General features: G+C 41.1%; 1 long non-coding RNA gene across 1 annotated transcript; it reads left to right on the forward strand.

Annotated features, from left to right (window-relative positions):
* Positions 1-43: 43 nt before the first annotated feature.
* On the forward strand, positions 44-6946 carry LOC131737658 (uncharacterized). The gene is made up of 3 exons (XR_009329296.1): positions 44-486; positions 4715-4820; positions 6637-6946. It is a non-coding gene; the product is annotated as an uncharacterized LOC131737658 (long non-coding RNA).
* The last annotated feature ends 200 nt before the right edge of the window (positions 6947-7146 follow it).

Consider the following 7146-nt stretch of genomic DNA (forward strand, 5'->3'; position numbering starts at 1 on the left):
TTGCAACAAATAGCTGCGTGCAGAATAATGCCGCTGTCAGCAAGAGGGGTATCCACAGATAGCACCAAGCATCCTGTCTTCTAAATGTGAACGCTAACATGTTGTGGCACTAGCCACACAAGTGTTTAAATAAACACTCCCTTTAGTTAAAATGCCTGGCCAGGTAACTTCTTAATTATTGTATCTATTTAATTAAGGATTCCCCTTTAAGAAGGCTGAACTCCCATGAGCCTTTGTTCTTTTTTAAACAGGTAGAGGGTTGAAGGGAGGCAGGTTTTGTGTTCTGGGTTCCTCCATTTTGTGTATGGCGGTGTGGTTTGTGTGCAGGTTCTGAATGGGTTCCAGTTGACTTTCAGGATTTTATTTACAAGAAAATTATATTAAATAAGAACTATACCTACCTTGGAGCATCTCTTGGACAACTTGTTGCTGTTGGACTGCCACTGGAACTACAGAATAAGCATCAACAAACAAACAAACAGTCAGGTGAGATCATTCTGGGGTTGTTTCCATTTTTTGCATTTGTTTCTTTTTTGCTCGGTTGGATTACTTGGATTGTTTTTTGGGCTTGATTTGTTCGGGACATTGTTTTGCATGAGTGATATGTGTGTGATAATTTTTGTTATATATATATATAACTTATACATTTATAAGTTTTTTTTACTATATTAGTAATTCGCTATTTCATATCTTTATTTCCTTGCCAGACTTTAAAATTGTTTGTTGCTTTACCCTCTACTATTTGTGGGCTTGTCTTAAATCATTTGCGATTCACTTGTGTGTAGTTTACTGGTGTGTGTGGCATTAAATTTGTTAATTGAGGACCCTCGTTTTTTTTTTGTTTTATTCGCTGTTGGCTGAAGCTTTTAGTTTCAAACCGTTACAATGTGGCAACCAATTGCAAAAGTAGAAGTTATGAGTCATGAAGATAATTTTGAGCCACCCTTTTGACTGTCTGTTCTACTAAAAATATGGTCTCTGTCTCCTCTGTATGCAAGAGTTTTGCTCAAGTTGCTACATGCCCAACTGTCACATAGACAGTTTGTGGAGGTACCTATAAATATCCAAGTTTGGCAGTGTTATGTGGGCTTGTTCTCAAACTGACTCTGCACTGAGTGTTGTGACAGGTTCCAGGTTTGCAAATCTTAATAAAGCTTGCTGTTTGAGAATCTACAGTCTCTCTTCCTTTCAATAGAATTTCCAAGACAGTTATTTCAATAAGTCAAGTGAAATCTGTTTTTTGCAAAAATTTCAAGGAATCTCCAAAAGGGTTCTTTAATTATTCAGGGGTCTAAAGGGTTAAAATGTATAAAAGAAAATAAAATGTATATCCTAAAAGGTTGAAGGGCTCATAAGTGAATGGTCATGGGTCAAGAGGCAGTGGTCGGGGGGGGTGGTCTATGTCCAATGTGGAGGGGCGCGGAGGATGAAGAGGGGCAAAGACGAGCCACGCGCGTCAAAAAGGCCAGCGCGCGCTGGTCTTTTTGACGCGCGTGGCTCGTCTTTGCCCCTCTTCATCCTCCGCGCCCCTCCACATTGTCCCTCTCTCTTCTTCCCATCTCTCCACCCACCCCCCCTTTCCTTTCCTGGGGGGCTCCCATCTCTCTCTCTCTCCAGTCAGCCTTCTTTCTCAGCACTGTATTTACTCACACACGTTCATCTCAGCCACTTCACTCATACCAAGCACAATCACTAGCTCAAGCCACACAGCTCTTGCTATATAATATATAAAGAGTTCAATTGTTATTTATAACTCATATAATTAGTCCAAAGTCTATTTGTGGTTTGATTTTATTACAGTATATTTCTATCTTAAAATGATAAAAAATATTATATTGTCACCAAAGTGGTCATTGAGGATTATATGGTTAATGTTTTATACAATTTAATTCTTTGAAATTAAAAAATATATATCTATATATATATATTACACATAACTTTTCATTTATTCCTCACAAATCAGTATTTTACAATTCAGGATAATTGGGATATATGCTAATTACGTCATTCCAATAGCTATTTATAATTCGTATAACCAAGTAAAATTCAATTTAGGGTTACTACCCATTAATTTATATATTAAAATAAGTTCAAATATTATATTGTTACCAAAACGGCGTTTGTGGATAATATATGTTCAATGTTTTATACAATTTTAATTATTAAAAATATATATTTAATTTTAAATATATGTACCTTTCCAGTTAAGTGTCACAAATTGAATTATGGGTAATATGAAAATATACGGGATATGGAGAAATCCATTGAATTATTCTGCCGTAAACACCGCAATTAACCACCAGGGGGAGATGTTCGGAAACTACATGCAATCTTGTATTTGACCAAATGTAAACAATTATCATTTTGTCTACGAACATCCGATCCAGACGCATGATACGTCTTTGGAAAGCCACAAAACGGCTTTTTTAATATAAAAAAATAACCCCTGCATATTGAGCTACAGGGCACAGCACGAGCAGTGAAAGCAGGGTCCCCACAGACTTCCATCAGGCGCGTTCACGATCATAACAAAGCCTACGTCAGCATGCGCGCTTCACAGAATGTCCGCCCCCATGCTTGCCTGGAGTTTCACATCGCAATAGGAGGATTCTCCTCAGGTAAAACAAAACCGTATTGTTATTTACACCTGTTTAAGGGGCTTGTGTTTTGGCTGTACGGCTTCATCTCATCCTTTTTGTTTGTCATAATCGACAGCGCGCCAGCCTCCGTTTTCTGTGTTTGTTTTAACCCTTTGCAGTCCATTTATTAAGTGCGCAACAGGCACGTCAGGTTTTCACACGCGCAGTTAATTTTAGACGCGCTGTTTAAAAGTATTTTTTTTCAGTCAAACGGGTTTAAATGGCCCTGCATATCAACAAAGCACTCACTAGGCATCTCCAGCCCCGCCCCACCCTTTCGTTTGCTATAGCGTTTACCTATGTAAGAAATAATAATAATAATAATAATAATAATAATAATAATAATAGTCGTACATACCGATCGATCATCTCCGGATCACTCGTTTTATCACCAAACTCCTCAATAATGCGATCCAAGTCATTATTTTATTACAATAACATCTGAAAAAAGCTCTACAAATGTCCATGATAGTCTCTGTGCGCTGACGCACTCAGCCAGCTTGTTTACTATGAACGCCCCGTTATCTGATACCTGATACCATATATGACTATTCATGAGATACGCCTTTTTTTTTTCGACTTGTCTCGGCTCCTGTCGCTCCCACTCGGCAATTGAATGGTTTTCTCGGCTTTTTCCGGAGAAAAAACGACTAAACATCCGTTTATTGCGTTGCTATAATGATGTCGGACCCAGTCTGAGAAAGGACCTGTGAGGAATAATTGCAATGTCGGACCCAGTCCGACAATGGACCGCAAATTAATGTTGCTGTGTTGTTTTTTGCTATGGATGATTTATCTGATTGCCCCCGCTAATGCTTTATTGTGCACACACGAGGTTGTTGCCTCTTCATGGTTTTAATATCACCGGGTGTGTGTTAATTTCTTTTTATTGTTGGGTGTTCGCTGCACACGAGTTGTGAAGGAGTGGCGTCGCTGTTTTTATTGTTGTTCTTGTTCCCTGCAGCATTGAAATGTATTGGATCATTTTGGGATCCATGGTGGTCGATTACATTAGTCACTTAAACTGTAATTTCTGATTGGAATTCACTGTGTTGTTTATGTATTTGTGTGGAGTTTATTGTTTTAATTAACATAGTTTTCTGTTTTAACAAGATATAAACTGAAAAAACACAATGTGTGGGGTTTGTCAGTGTGTGCCTCGTAATCACGTGACCCACGATTTAAGAATACAGGGGGTGCGTTCACGAGAGGCAGACTTTGTTAAGTCTGCGCAGATTCTGCAAAGATTCCGAAAATTCCTTGGCTACTTGCTCCGATTCTGTGCGGATTCTGCGCAGAATGACGGAAGTCTGCGTGTCGTGAACGCACCCGAACTCTCTCCACACACAACACACAGCGTTCTTGCGCCTGCCGTCACTCCTGCACACGTGAGCGGAATACATGCAGGCTAGAGTGTCTCACGCGTGTAGGGCTGTGTGTTGAAATGAACCTGGAAACAAATTCAAATCCATGCGTTTCCAGCAGATGTGTCCGTCCTCGCCTCTTGCTTTGCTCGACTACCTCTAAGAGAAATGTGTTGGGCTTGTATCTTCACCTCAGTGTTGCTATTGTGTTTAAATTGACATATTGTTTTCGGCCCTTGCATTAAATGTCGGTTCATCTGTGAGACTGAGAAATAATTCTCACACAATATTATGGCTGTAGACCAAGAGCAAGTTCATAATACTGGTCTGTGACAATGTGAAGCACTTCCAGTGTATTTATTTATTTATTTATTTATTGCATTTATATAGCGATTTTTGTACAAGCGTTTCACAAAGCACTGTACAGTACAGAGCACAAAAAAAGAACAAACCACAATACATTTCTATAGCATGCCACACATACAGACCATAATAATACAAAAGCAGCAATTTTTATGAAAGTGTGTTTTTGCTCTTGACAATACTCGACCGTCCCCTCGCTAGATTGCTCTGATACTGTGTGTGTGTGTGTGTGTGTGTGTGTGTGTGTGTGTGTTGTCTCTCGCCTGTCCGGTGAGGATGAAGATGTGGTTTCAGTGTTTTAATGCTCGTCCCCTCACTGTGTGTCTGTGTGTTCTTGCCTCTTGACAGGTCTGTGAGGATGAGAAGGTCTCCACAGTCTGGAGTCTGGTCTCTGACAGGCTCAACATACCTGTCAATCAACAGGGACTCCTCTACAAAGGCAAGGCGCTGGCAGGTAGGCTGAACAGCACAGCACAGCACAGCACAGCACAGATCACCCCTCATCTCGCCCCTCACCTCACCCCTCCTCTCACGCCTCGCCTCACCCCGGGTCAGTGTGGCACAGCCTGCCTGCTCTTCTGAACAAACACTTCAGCCCTGCAGACGCAGTGAGAGTCTGGAGCAGCTACACAAGGTAACCTGAACACAATAAACACACACACTGCTATACACACAGACACACACACACACACACACACACACACAGTGAGAGTCTGGAGCAGCTACACAAGCTAACCTGAACACAATAAACGCACACACTGCTATATACACACACACACACACAGACACACAGTGAGAGTCTGGAGCAGCTACACAAGCTAACCTGAACACAATAAACACACACACACACACACAGACACAGTGAGAGTCTGGAGCAGCAACACAAGGTAACCTGAACACAGTAGACACACACACTGCTATATACACACACACACACACACACACAGACACAGTGAGAGACTGGAGCAGCTACACAAGGTAACCTGAACACAATAAACACACACTGCTATATACACACACACACACACACACACACACAGTGAGAGTCTGGAGCAGCTACACAAGGTAACCTGAACACAATAAACACACACACACACACACACACACACACACACACAGTGAGAGTCTGCAGCAGCTACACAAGGTAACCTGAACACAATAAACACACACACACACACACACAGAGTGAGAGTCTGGAGCAGCTACACAAGGTAACCTGAACACAATAAACACACACACTGCTACACACACACACACACACACACACACACACACAGTGAGAGTCTGGAGCAGCTACACAAGGTAACCTGAACACAATAAACACACACACTGCTACACACACACACACACACACACACACACACACAGTGAGAGTCCCGAGCAGCTACACAAGGTAACCTGAACACAATAAACACACACACACACACTGCTACAATGCACACCGGATTTAAAAGTATGTTCTGTATTACAGTGCCACATGTCGTCTCTTTTGGCAAGTGATATTTTCAAAATAATATTGAGTGGCAATAAAGAGTGCTGACTGTATTTGAACCCGGAGTAACTGTTTGTTAAGGTAGTTAGTAACACTTGTGATTGTATTTAATGATTCTTTATATAGCCGTGATTGTCTTGATTTCAATGCAGTTAATTAATGCAGAAGTTGTTCTTCCCTGCAACTATTGTAAGGATTATTATTATTATTATTATTATTTATTTATTTCTTAGCAGACGCCCTTATCCAGGGCGACTTACAATCGCAAGCAAATACAAATACATTCAAGTGTTACAATATAAGTCATACAATAAGAACAAGAAATACAATAATTCTCAAGTGTGACAAACCACAATTCAATAATACAGCAGATAATAGTGAAAGTTACATCAGGATATGATTAAGTAGTGATAGTTACATCAGGATATGATTAAGTACAAAATACTACAGATTAAACACTTGGGAGATTACAATATTCTGAGGTACAGGATTAAATGCAGTAAAATAGGGGGCAGATAAGAGCAAAATAAAGCATATTTAAATGAAGGGTGATAGTGTCCCAGGATACAACAGAGGAGTTCTACAGGTGCTGTTTGAAGAGGTGAGTCTTAAGGAGGCGCCGGAATGTGGTCAGGGACTGGGTTAATGCTGCCTCTTTCAACTTGGGGTGCATGCTATGTATTTTTTGGGGGACACTTGTGGGACAGGTAAAGTTGTATATAATGTCCAACTAGGCTGAAAGCATTTATAGATTGTTTAATTTTTTTTTTAATTTTAGGTGATGAAGTGACACTTTGAATATGGGGCCTGATGAGAGAAGTATCCTTTTCATGTGGTTTTGGTTTTGCCGTTGTGAGCAGGAGTGGGAGACAGCACCGTGTCTGCATGTGAAATAACAAAGTCATCGCAGTGGAGGGACTCTCTGAAGGCTGCTGTTTGTGGATTTGTCTTGTAATGTGAGTGATCTACTGTACTGTGATGCAACTGATTGTACGCACGCTGCACTGTAGGGGAGACACCGCTGGCATTCACAGGGCATGCTTGTTCATTTAAAGCATGCTGCACTGCAGGGGAGACACCGCTGGCATTCACAGGGCATGCTTGTTCATTTAAAGCATGCTGCACTGTAGGGGAGACACCGCTGGCATTCACAGGGCATGCTTGTTCATTTAAAGCATGCTGCACTGTAGGGGAGACACCGCTGGCATTCACAGGGCATGCTTGTTCATTTAAAGCATGCTGCACTGCAGGGGAGACACCGCTGGCATTCACAGGGCATGCTTGTTCA

This window comes from Acipenser ruthenus, chromosome 8 (genome assembly GCF_902713425.1).
Source record: "Acipenser ruthenus chromosome 8, fAciRut3.2 maternal haplotype, whole genome shotgun sequence".
NCBI classification, from domain to species: domain Eukaryota; kingdom Metazoa; phylum Chordata; class Actinopteri; order Acipenseriformes; family Acipenseridae; genus Acipenser; species Acipenser ruthenus.